The sequence below is a fragment of the Corvus cornix genome, chromosome 1 (assembly GCF_000738735.6).
Source record: "Corvus cornix cornix isolate S_Up_H32 chromosome 1, ASM73873v5, whole genome shotgun sequence".
NCBI classification, from domain to species: Eukaryota; Metazoa; Chordata; class Aves; order Passeriformes; family Corvidae; genus Corvus; species Corvus cornix.
Genome location: NC_046332.1, coordinates 62,371,940 through 62,384,805, shown reverse-complemented (window position 1 = coordinate 62,384,805; position 12,866 = coordinate 62,371,940).

Sequence of the window (12,866 nt, the reverse complement as noted above, 5' to 3'; positions counted from 1 at the left end):
ACCAGTCCAAGATCTTTCAGGCTCCCCTTGTATGAGAGATATTTCACACACTAAATCACCTCCAGTGCCTTTCTGTGGACTTGGTGCAGTATGTGCATGTCTCCCTTGTAGAAGGGAGCACAAACCTGGGCCCAGCACTCATGATGCATCTCACCAGTATCAATCACCTTCTTGTCCTAACATGTTTGGAAATGGTACCCAGAACTATTTGCTCCATTATCTTCTCAGGGACTGAAGTAAGGTTGATGGTTTTTTAGTTCCAGTAGTTTTGCTGTTTCTCTCTTAGGCATCCTCTTATGCCCTAGAAGCAGCTCCAAAAATTTTGATATACATATCCTTTTTACAGCTAAAGCACGAGTACAGGTAAAGAATATGTACAAGGCACATTCTTTATTAAAGTTTGTGTTAGTCAGAGTTACAGCCTGTGCCTTATACCATGCCTGGAATCCTTTGGAAATACAAACAAATTTACTACTTTCTTCTTCTACTTAAAACAAATGAAGTTATAATTTTCATATTAATTAGTGCATTCACAATTTCATATGTGCATCCTTTGAACTTGCAATGAGATATCCCTTTTTTAAATTCCTGTTGTACCTTGGTCATTTTTAAGCAGTATGAAGTCTCTGAGTTTTCTTCCTTCTCATACAAATTATCAGTAATTTGGAACAGATATTTTTCAAAATCTTTTAACATCTGTTTTACTGATGTTTTCATACATATATGAAGTGCAAATAAGGCAGTAGTGCATGCTTTGTTAAACATACACTTTTACCGTTCTAGAGTTCATGCTCTCTTCATTTAAACACATCTTTTCACTTTGGAAATAGATCTTTTTTTTAGATAGCTGCCTTTCTCTGATAATGAACTTTTGATACTTTTCCAGATTTATGCTATCCAGCTTTTATTTATCTACTTCAAATTATTTTTGATTCATGTAGAAAGTGATATTAAAATGAAAAAAATATTTAATTTTTTTTCTGAAAATTTTAAAATATGTCCTTGAAAAACTTTAATGCCACATGCAATTTTTTCACTCTTTTATTCTTTTAGCCACTTTTTTCACACTTTTCCTTTAAAATAACTACAACATTCCTGTGCATCTTTTCCTGCTGACCTTACACTTCACTGAGGGTTTCTCTTACACTGTTATTCTCCTATGAGAATTTTAATTCTGAGTAAATCATGAGAGCTTTTTGTTTGTTTTGTTTTGTTGTTTTGTTTTATTTTTCAATGATATTGTATCTCAGTCCTGTGCACTGATAGGAGAAAATGTTATTATTTTCTTGTGATAGCCTGATTAATTTTTCCAAGAAGCAGTTTATTGATGACATCTAATTTATTGCTTGTATCTTGCATGAACATTTACCCACATTACTTGGAGTAATTGAAATCTCCTTTACAACTTCTCATCTCCATTAGACACAGATGAATAATGCCATTTCAGATGCCCCAAAGCAATGGAAGCTTTCACACAGAGTTGAGAGGTGTGACATAGGTCTTTAGGGCAATATCTGATCTTCTACACCACGAACTGGATAAGACAGTGAGCACCCTAAGGAAATGTCACTAGACACCTTTATGCTAACAACTGAACCGTGCCCTGTTTCTTTATCTGTAACAGGATTCTTCATCTAAAGCTAGGTAAGTCTGCTAGAAAACACACTTTGAGTTCCTTCATTAGAACAACAAGCCAAGCATGTCTTGTACGCTCCCAAAGTGAATATCCACTCGTAAAATGCCACTTAAAATGTACTCTCACTGGGATGGCATTACATATGAGATTCAATCATAAATTTTTTAAGAACTTAATGCTTGAAGCAAATCCAAAAATATCTTATAATTCACAATTCTATTAAAATCTATATGAAGTCTCTGGCAGTGTTGACCCACATTTGCAGCAATTAAGAAAATAAGACAATTAACATCAATTTCAATTAATTTCACCGTGGTTTCCTACATATAACACAAGTCCAATTATTTTAGGTTTCTTTGAAGTAGGAGAAAGCACGTTATCCAAGAGGGAAAAATGAACAATACAGCTGCCACATGAAGAAGCAGTCAATTTGCATGGTGTATAGCAAAGCTTATGGCAAAAGCTAAGATATTAAAGACACTTTCATTATATTTCTAAATTCACTTTTATCTTAAAAGGTTTGCTTTCATCTCTTGGGATAGTTGGAGGGAAAGAAACAGTCAGCTACTGTACATCAAAATTATGCTTAGTTGTAAACTACCTTGTAATTGTATCTGTGAAAATTAAAAACAACTAAATATTCTTCACATCTTTAAAACAATATTGAAATTGTGTTCTGTAAGGTAAATTGAAGTCAGAGAAGAAATTAAGTCAAAGGTAGCAACAGGAATGGAAAATAGGCTCTAAATAAGATATAGCAATAGTTTAACTACAGAAGTATATAACAACTGTGTTGACAAGCTTCAGCACATAGGCTACAAAGTGTACTAAAATGTGGTTTTGAATACAGTCGAGGAAAGAATGAAAGATATTTTTTGAAGACAGAGAGAATTATAAGCATGAAAATGTAGAGCTGCTCATCCTGCACTGTTAAACATAAATAAAATTTCCTACTGATGATGCATAAATGAGGAGAGGAGAGGAGAGGAGAGGAGAGGAGAGGAGAGGAGAGGAGAGGAGAGGAAGAGGAGAGGAGAGGAGAGGAGGAGAGGAGAGGAGAGGGAGGGAGAGGAGAGGAGAGGAGAGGAGAGGAGAGGAGAGGAGAGGAGAGGAGAGGGAGAGGAGAGGAGAGGAGAGGAGAGGAGAGGAGAGGATGCAAGTACAGCTGTATTGATTCAAGAAAAACAACTACCTAGAATCTAATCTCCAAAATTATGTAGCCCAGAAATAATGACTGTCCCTGGGCAGGTTTTTTTTGTACATTAAAAAATGGGAATGTGTTGTGCCTACCAAAAGAAAGGAGCTGCCTGCCTCTTTCTTGTGTTTTGAGCCAGGAAGTCATGAATATCATTACCACCATTTCCATGGCAGCATCGCAATCCCAATACTAGTCTTACCATCACTGCTGAACCTTTCACTGCTGCTGCTGAAGACACTACAGAATTTATGGTCTCACTCTTATCTCTCCAATCTTCTGCTAATTAGCTAAGAAAGAAGATTAATAGGTGTGTGTTCCCTCTCAACAGCTATGGGTTTTTCTTACTTCTCTGTCTCCTTATTTGTCTTTTTGGGCGTAAAGATTACAGCAAAAGGATGTTTGAAACCTCCAGCCCATGGCAGTGTCTGCAGCTGTAGCCCTGTCTAACCCTTCTCTCCTGCCACCAGCTTGGACTGTCAGCTCTTGACATGCTACAGTGGCTGCACACTCTCCTATCAAAATCACCATAGAATCCTAGAATGGTTTGAGTTGAAAGAGACCCTAAAGATCATTTTGTTCCAGCCCCCCTTGCCACGGCCAGGGACACCTTCCACTAGACCTGTTTGCTCAGAGCCCCATCCAACCTGGCCTTGAACACCTCCAAAAATGGAGCATCCACAGCTTCTCTAGACAGCCTGTTCTGGTGCTTTACCACTACCTGAGTAAAGAATTTCTTCCTAACCTGTAACCTAAATCTCTTCTCTTTTAGTTTAAAACCATTCCCCCTTGTCCTATCACTATCTGCTTATGTAGAAGTTGCTCTCCATCTTTTTTACAAGCCCATTTAAGTACTGAAAGGTCTCAGTGAGGTCTCCCTTGAACCTTCTCTTCTCCAGGCTGAACAACCCCAGTTCTCTCAGCCTGTCTTCACAGGAAAGATGCTCTGTCTCCCTGATTATCCTTAGGGCCCTCCTATGGACTCACTCCAACAGGTCCTTCCTGCGCTGAGAGCCCCAGAGTCAGATGCAGTACTTCAAGTGGTGTCTCCCGAGGGTGGAGTAGAAGGGGGGAATCACCTTATTTGACCTCCTGATCTTGCCTTTTTTGATGTGGCCCAGGATGTGGTTGGTCTTCAAAATCTTAAATATTCAGTGACATGTTTCTACCTGTTTAGAAAACTGTCAAGGCAAGCAAGTCAGCTGTTTGCTAAAAATAAAATGGGGGGACTAGATCATCAAGAACGTGCATATCTTCCACCACAGAAGCTACCATTCTGATAAAAAGGAGCCAGACTAGTCCTTTCTGATGATATTGCATTTCTAAACTGGTAGCTGTTCTTGCACTGTGATACATTAGATAAACAGTAAGATTTAGCAGTTCCAGAAAAACAGTACTCAAAACCATCAGACTTTCAGCAGTACTCTCCTACAGTGCACTGAGCCATGTCAGTGGAATTTGGCAAAAGTTTAAATGAATGTTACTGCTATCTGTAATGTTCCAGGAACTTCTTGGAAATGACAGACGACCTCTTGGGGACAACAACAATAAATAAACTAGCATAAACTCATTATGTTGGTTCCAGTGTGATGACATTTTCAACAAAAAACAGGGGTTTATTTTCTTGTTTGTTTGTTTTACTGAGATAAACTTGTTTACACACAGCCTTTCCAAATACCAAACAATTGTTAAATAATGAAATTTAAAATTATTGAGATTATTTATGAAACATTATTGTTAGCTTGCTCTACACCTATATAGTATTTTCATTTGAGCTGTAGCATACTTTTAATCAAAAAGAAATATTTAACATATTGGTCCGCATTAAAAAAAAAAAAAAAAAAAGAAGAATGTTATGTGTTGCCTTAATCAATGTTAAACTTATTTTCTGATTTTCACCTATTCTTCATAGTCAGTTTATACCCAAGCTGATACCTTCAAATACAGCTGCACTGAAATCATAGTCCTCTTTATAAAATCAACACTCTTAACAATTTATTTTAATACTGAAAATTTCTTCTTTGCCAGCGTGTGCATTCAGATATATTTTTACATACTCATTCCAAAATTAGATGGTTTTGCAGAAGGAAGGAAGAAGTCAAGGCTATATCAACTCCAGAGGAAAAACTCAATGGTACAAGAATACAGACAGGTAAAACTATATTTCTTCAGTTGGTAAATGGGAGATAGAAGCAAGATCATGAATATCCTAGTCTAGACTAAGTGAAAGCCCTTTTCCTTACTGAATTTGATCTGACCTGAATTCTAATATTGGAACCACAATCCAGGAACTAATCTTCACAATATTCTGTCCATATTATTGAATACACTTCTATACAAGACAATTTAATATTTCTTTTTGAATATAAAAATCTTTGTATAATCAATTTTATGCAAATAGCTGTACTTTATGTTGCTTGAAGAATACTTTTTCACTTAAAACTGTTTCCAGAACTGTATTTACTTCTGCTTGCTGGAAAAGTGAAATGTAAAATGCACTTGCCTGTTTTCAAATAATGAAACAGAATTCCTTGGCCACATACAGATTTCTACATTTGAGATCTTCTCCATTTTTATATAATTTTTATAAATAATGGAGAGAAATATGGTTACTAGATCAAGATTAGTCTTACCAGATAGAGTCATCCACTCAGAATGAGTCAGGGTCTAGACATGCCAGTTTATGACTATTGCCTAAGAAGAGAAACAGGGTGACTAGCTCATATATAAGTGTTGAGGTAAAAGGATTTCCATAGAGTACATCTTTACCTTGAAGGAAATAAGGGAAATTTTTAGGTTTTTGTGCCTGAAAATAAAGACTATTTATAGCAACCAGAAACAAAACAAGAAACTATTACTCAAACTTAATAATCATAATCACTGATTAAGGAAAAACTAAGGACAGATTCAGAGAATATGCATCTCACCTTATTAAAATAAAATTTGAAAAGGACAGTAGTAGAAGGTACAGTTCTAATTTTTTCCTACCCACTTTTACTTTTTCCCTGCCTGCCTTTTCTGCAGCTTCTGTTAGAGAGCTTCTCTAAGCACAGGAACGGAAGTAGCGAGAGACATTTTCCTTTATAAAGAGCTTGCAACACAAACCAATGCTGTCTTAATGGAGGTGGATAAAAAGACTGAAGATATCTCATACTGTTCCTACTACAATCTCTATTTACAATAGTTCATGGTTTGTAATAGATACTTCAGGCTCTGTAGCAATATCTTCAGGAATATCTTGGGTGGGAAGCCATGTTTCAGGCTCACTGGCCTCAAAGACTGGCTGTGAGTATAAAAATAGGATCATAAAATTGAGTCCCATCAATGCCTATCTGAACAGAGAAACTGCAAGACTTTTATGTTTGTCTCATCATTAACTACTTACCTACTCAAAATGCTCCTTGAACCATTAACAATATAAACAGACCTAGTGAAAAAATGGATTGACTGCAATTCTAGGGGGAACGGGAAAAGCGGTCTGTAAGGAAGCCCCTGAGCATCTCACAGATTAAGGTGAAACGCAGTTGTTCACTTAGGGATATACTTTCATATCATACCCTGCGATGTTATAAAAGCTGGAAAAAATCCTCTTCTGTCTCAAAAAAATATTATTTAGATATGATTTCATTGCTAAATAATGTGTTTTGAATGTCTTAAATGCTCTAAGTACTTTTAAAATGTGTTTGTCCAAAAAAATCTGTCTGCATAAACAAAATGTTACAGCAACATGGGAACTACCAGGAAAATGTTATTTTGGGTCAATTCTGAGTCCTACTGCTTTTGTGCACATCCAAACTCCATAAAAGTATGAAAACTGAGTTTTATAATTGTAATAAAAGAAACACGCATTTTTCTTAGACTAACAGCCATGTGATTCTATTCACAAAGAGTTTTAAAATATGAAAATACTTTGTCATCAAAATAAAATAATAAAAATAAACAACAATTAAAAAAACACACTAAATTTATTCAGTCTGATTTTTATATTAACAATATCATCTGATTTTGAACTTTTTTATTTTTTATTTTTCACTCTGGCTCAGGATCAATAAAGACAACATTTAGAATGCTCAGGAACTGTTACAAAACCCCCTTTTTTAAATCTACCACTAAAAATGACTTTGTTTAAGGTTTGCTATGTAAGCGGAAATATACATTCAGAAGTGTGACACAGTGTTAAGATCTGATTACGGAGAGATGCTTCTGCCCAAATCAGGGTGCAAACAAGACCAATATGCCAAAGTCAGTAATATGGATTTTATTAAAGTGTGAGGTAGAGACATAGAAAGAAATAGAAAAGAGAGGGGCAAGAGAGGGAGAGGGAGGGAGGGGGAGAGGGAGAGAGGGAGGCGCTGGTCATTCAAAACTTTTCACAGTTTATTGATATGAGCAGATAATTAATGCTTATTGGCTATACAGTTCTCTTAGTCTGTTGGTTAAATGAGTCCCTCATTTCTAATGCTAATTAGTCCCATGCTCAGTCTTTCTCTTCTTCTGAGTCACTGGGTTGCTTGGTTCAGTTGGCCGTGAGTGTGTGGTCAGAATCTCCACCTGCCAGAATTACCTGGATAAAAACCCAGTCAGAGCTGATTTCAGCACAGTTGCTGAGTTGCCTTTCCTTGTGGCCCATAAATTCCACATTCTTTGTGTCCATTATCAGCGATCCATTCTTATCCCTCAGATTTGTTAGCCTTACCCTAGGTCTGAGATAACACCCAGACAGTAGTAGCATCTTTTTCTTATCTAAGTTCCCAGCTGTTGTGGCTTATCTTCCAGTCCAAGTTCCAGGTGTCCAGGGAGGCATCTTCAGGGGAGCTTCCTTGGTCATTGGTGGTCTCAGATGCCATCTGTCACATAACTTGGGGTGATCTTTGTTTGACCAGTGATATGTGTATTTGCAGTTGCTTCTTCCCACAGTTTGCCAGTGGGAATTTTTGTCTGGATGTGTTAACCAGGATGTGCTACCCAGATCTCACCTTTGCCAGGCGTTGGAGTTGGAAACATCTTGTTACTCCCTTCTGTGCTTATCTCATGGCAAAGTCCTTCTGTGGCCTAAAGAGTGTTTGAGACAGGCAACTGTGCTCTATTAGTCCTTACACATAATCTGTCAAAGCAATTAATGAATTAAAAAAGGGTGTTTATTTTTAAGCTTTTAAAATTTACAAAAGTTGTCCAAGTAATAGTTTAACCTCACATAAAAATAACTTCTGAATGGTAATAAAACATGTTAGAAATATCCTTTTCACTGAGTGTAAATAAACAAAAAGATGAAATGCCGGTCATATATATGTATATTTTTTTTTTAATCCTTATTTATTCTATTCTCTTCCTGCAAGACATAAGAAGAGATGGAAAGATTTAAAAATAAAAAGAAAGGAGAAAAATTCTTTCACCAAAGAGACTTCTGAATTGTTTTACTTGAAAAAAAGCAACAAGCAAACAAACAGAAAACTAAATGCAAGACAGTCCAGATGAAAAAAAATCCATGTGATCATCTCACAGGATAAATCCAGATGATCTAAATTGGATTCAAACATGTATGTTGTCAAAAGCAAACAAAGATGTGCATTTGCAAGCCATCTAATCCTCCTGGCACATGCAAGATAAATCTGCAAACATATGGAGCTCATATTTTAATTGAATATTCTGCATAGTTCTAATAATCTAGTGGTTAGAGTTCATCTCTAGTAGATGATATCTTGAAGTGCTGCCCTGAAAAAATGCCGACTTTGGAAGCCAGGAGAATTTTTTCAGTCCAGGATGACAAAACCAATGTAAGAACCAGCTGTGAGTAAATGGAGTGGAAGAATATTCACTTTTTTTTTTTTTTTTTTTTTTAAAGCAGATCTCAGTTGAAAAGCAAATGTGAGGTCCCAGGTGTGAAAATGAGTGGAACAACTGCAAAAAAGGTTAATCGTCTTTAGAGATACCAGCTAAAATAGTCTTTTGAAAGCATGTATTTGTCAGAATTGGTTGTGAAATCCCAGACTGCTATCTTGGGCTAGACAGTTAATTATGTCTGGAGAACTTCATGTGGTGCTATGATGCATTTGCATTCTTCATAGGAACAATTTCACTTCTAACTACTATAAAAAATACCTATGTCAGGAGACCATCTACCACTGCTTTCTGTCTCATTTACTTACTATAATAGACCTCTTTGAGTAGTATACTAGTTTCCACTGGGAATTAAATTTATCCGCAGCAGACTGAAAGGTGCTGCATTTTGGATTTTTGACCACAGCAGTCTGGATAACACAGGGATGTTTTAGCTATTGTTTAGCAGGGGTTACACAGCATCTATGCATTTTCTACTTATGCTGCCCCTCCATTGAGTAGGCTGGGGAGTACCAGAGGTTAAGCAGGGACACAGCCAGGAAATCTGACCCCAACAGGCATGGAAGACATATGTCATGCTCAGCTATAAAACTACAGGAGGAGAAAGAGGGGGGTCACATTCGGAGTTATGGCCTTTACACCTGATGAATCCCTGTTTTTCCCAGAAATGGCTAAATATCTCCCTGCCAAAGGGAAGCAGTGAATAAATTCCTTATTTTGCTTTGTCTGCATGAACAGCTTTGTTTTACCAATGCAACTCCCTTTGTCTCAATCCATGTGTCTCTCCTGTGTTCTGCTGGAAGTGAGCAAGTGGCTGTGTGGGGCTGCAAGGGTTAAGCCACAGAAGGTATCTTCACTCTAACCCATGTAACGCTGCTCAGATTTCTAATAGAGAACTGTTCATAGTTCTAAACAGCTCTCTAAAAACTGAAGATTACCAGAGCATCCAGCTGGTTTATTCTTCATCACAAGATTCTTATTTAATAACTAACTTTAGTGAATTTGGTGAGCTAGGTAACTCAGGTCTTAAATGAAATTCGGAGAGGGTTTTTTTTTGTATAAGCAAGATGCCCAATTGGGTTCAGCAGTCTGATGTCTCATCTTTTTAAAGAAGTGTGTCTACATGTTAGTGTGATGAGGCACGCTACATAAAATTTTAAACTTGCACTAATTCAGATACATTTTCTAACTTAAATCATCTTCTTCTGTCTTGAGCTTGATCTTTAAGGCTTTATTGTCTTTGTCCTAAAACAGTCTTAAGTTTCTACATAATTATTTAACAGATGTTGGTAAGATAGCACTACATGTATGAAAAGAAAAGAAAAAAAGAAAAAAAAACAAACACAAAAACCCAACCCAAACCAAAACAAAACAAAACAAAAAAAAAAAAACAAAAAAAAAACAAAACAAAAAACAAAACAAAAAAGCAAACCAAAGCCCAACCCTCATAAAAATTCACATTAAAATTTACCAACAGTAATTTTAAGGTCTTCAGGAGGTATCATCAAAGTTGATGCCATTTAGCACATTACCAACAAGCAATCTTGCCGCCATAGATGTAGCTGCAGAGATAACATATACTACAGGAATATCGTTACAGTTCATTTCATTACTTCAGTGCAAACAGTGCATATCTAACTTAAAACAAAGTTCTCCTTTGAAATGCACTCTTTCCTAAGAAAAAAATAAAACTGGGTATCTTAAGAAGAAACACATCTTTAAATTACTTCTGTTCTTTCTCTTGAACTATAATTACCAAAGGATTGCCATGAAAAGAGCTAAAGGCTATAATTAATATTATTCTCTTTTTCTTGGATGAAGCATTTAAATACAGTGCATTATTTCATTGATCTCCCTGAAGACAAAGTCATGCCAATCCTTTTTTAGAAACAAGTTTCCTACCCAATTTCCCCTCCTTATAACTTTGAACAGCATGTTCTTTTGCAGTTCCCAAATGTTCAGAAATACTTTCAGAATAACAATGAAATGGAAGACATGAAGATTGCAATCATGTTAACATTTTTCACTGGATTTTTTCACAGATAATGATTAATAATTATTTTGTGATTCTTCTTGCACTGATTTAATGCATCAAGATTTTCTCAGCAACAGCTTCAGTTCTCTAAGGCTGTGGAGCCAAATTAAATAATCAACCTGCAACTGAATTTATCATTTTTTTTCCTTTTGAACAGTGAAAATGAAGAAGAAAATAGTTCTTAAAGAATAACAATGGGTTTCAATGTTTTCAGACTAATTTTACTTAAACATATGTCATTCCTCTTCATTGTAGGCTCATGAGCTACCAGAGATGTTCAGTTTGTTTTCTAAATCTAAAATATTAATATGGGTCAATGATCTGAATTGCTATTCAAGGCTTTTATTTTTTTTCTTAAACAGAAATATAAACTTAAGTAAGATTTGAGAGACATCTCTTAATACTGCACCAGTTTCTACTGTAGCAACCCTTTCTTTTTCTTGCAATATCCTACCAAAATAGTGTGAGAATATCTGTCTACTTAATTAGAAATCATATAAATAAATTAAAAAATTATCTTCTTTGTCTATTTCAAAATATACCTGTCTTTCACTTTAGCTTATTCACTCATGCAGCAGTTGTAAGAGCTTAATATATTGTATAGGGTTTTTTTTGGTGTGTATATACATGCATCACAGATATATCTTAGCTCGTGAAAAACTCTGAACACTGAATAAAACTATTGCTGAGTATAAAAGGAATAGGAATGACATGCTGACATCAATAAAGAAATCACTTACTTGCCTTCATCTAAATTTTGTAAAACCAGAAAAGAGATTAGCAGTTTAGAATTATTCAATGCATATTCAATCCAATAAAGTTTATTGGATGATTCACCTGGAAAGAGAGGATGTATGTCTTTATGTATATAAATATGTATAAATGCACACATATGAGTACTTACATTTCAAAATAACTCTTATTTAAACAGAAGGACATTGACATTTTTTTGGTCTAAGTTTAACTTTATTTTCAGCTTGTATTTACAGAAGCATCAGGGCCCAAAGCTTGTTTATCCAGTAAATTTCAGTTATGAGTATACACAGTTTAAATGATCTAGTACAGTGCACTTCACAAAATCATTTGTCCTAAGAGTTATTTTAGACTGGATTAATTATTTGTGATTTTGGCGTTGTTTTTTTTTTTTTTTTTTTCTCATTACTGTAGTCCACAGAATGTAGAGAAACAAATTGGAAGAGCACTGCAATGGAAAAAACGATAGAGAGAAAAAAAGAAAGTGGGAAAGAGAAAAAAGGGGGAAGAGAGAGAGAAGGAAAGAAAGGGGGAGAGAGCGAAAGAAAGAACCCAAACCAGAACAAAAATGCACTCTTATGGACTTGACCTCAAACTCGGATAGAAAAGCATGAATTGAAAAACATTTTTTTAAAACAGCTACTTTTCAATTCACATTGAAAATCTAACATCAGAAGTAAACCCCACTCTTCTGGTGTTTTTAATGGCAAAAATTATATTTTCAATGCTTTCTACAACTGAACAAAGTACCATATATTTAAGATAGAGTTAATATACCCTTTCTGCTTTAGGAAGTTGATATGTTCTTTTGATATTAATAGCTATGTTCCTGAAATGTCTCTCCCACTATCTTCTGTTATTAACTTCTACAAATGAAAATGTTAAATAATCCTGTAAAACCTTAACAGGACTTTGTATAAACACATGATCATCTTAGAATTAGCAGTGCATGACTGTCATGACATTGTATTGTTCTATTTTTTCATTAGAGAAATAAATATAGTAAAATTTCTCCTTTGATGCTTTATTAATACACTTGTTAAATAAAACTGCCTTAAAAACCCAAGACAAGGCTGATATTTTCAGGAAACAAGTCCTGTGATAGAACAAATTCCAATCTCTGTGTGATTAGTTTACTATAAATATTTTCTTAGACAATCAAAATAGACAATGTCATTAAAATTCAATATCTTCTTCAGTTTGCTGTTACACATTTCTAGATTAATATTCTTAGAGTGTTAGTTGAAATTCCTCATTGATATGCCTAGGCACTCTGACCTTGGGATGTTAATCTGAACACAAACATTTATCTCTGCCTTGTCACTGTTTTAGCTTGTGTCTTATGATCAAATCCCTTAGATGGGTGGATATCCATCACTTTGCTGCCATTGGCCTGTGTTGATTTATAG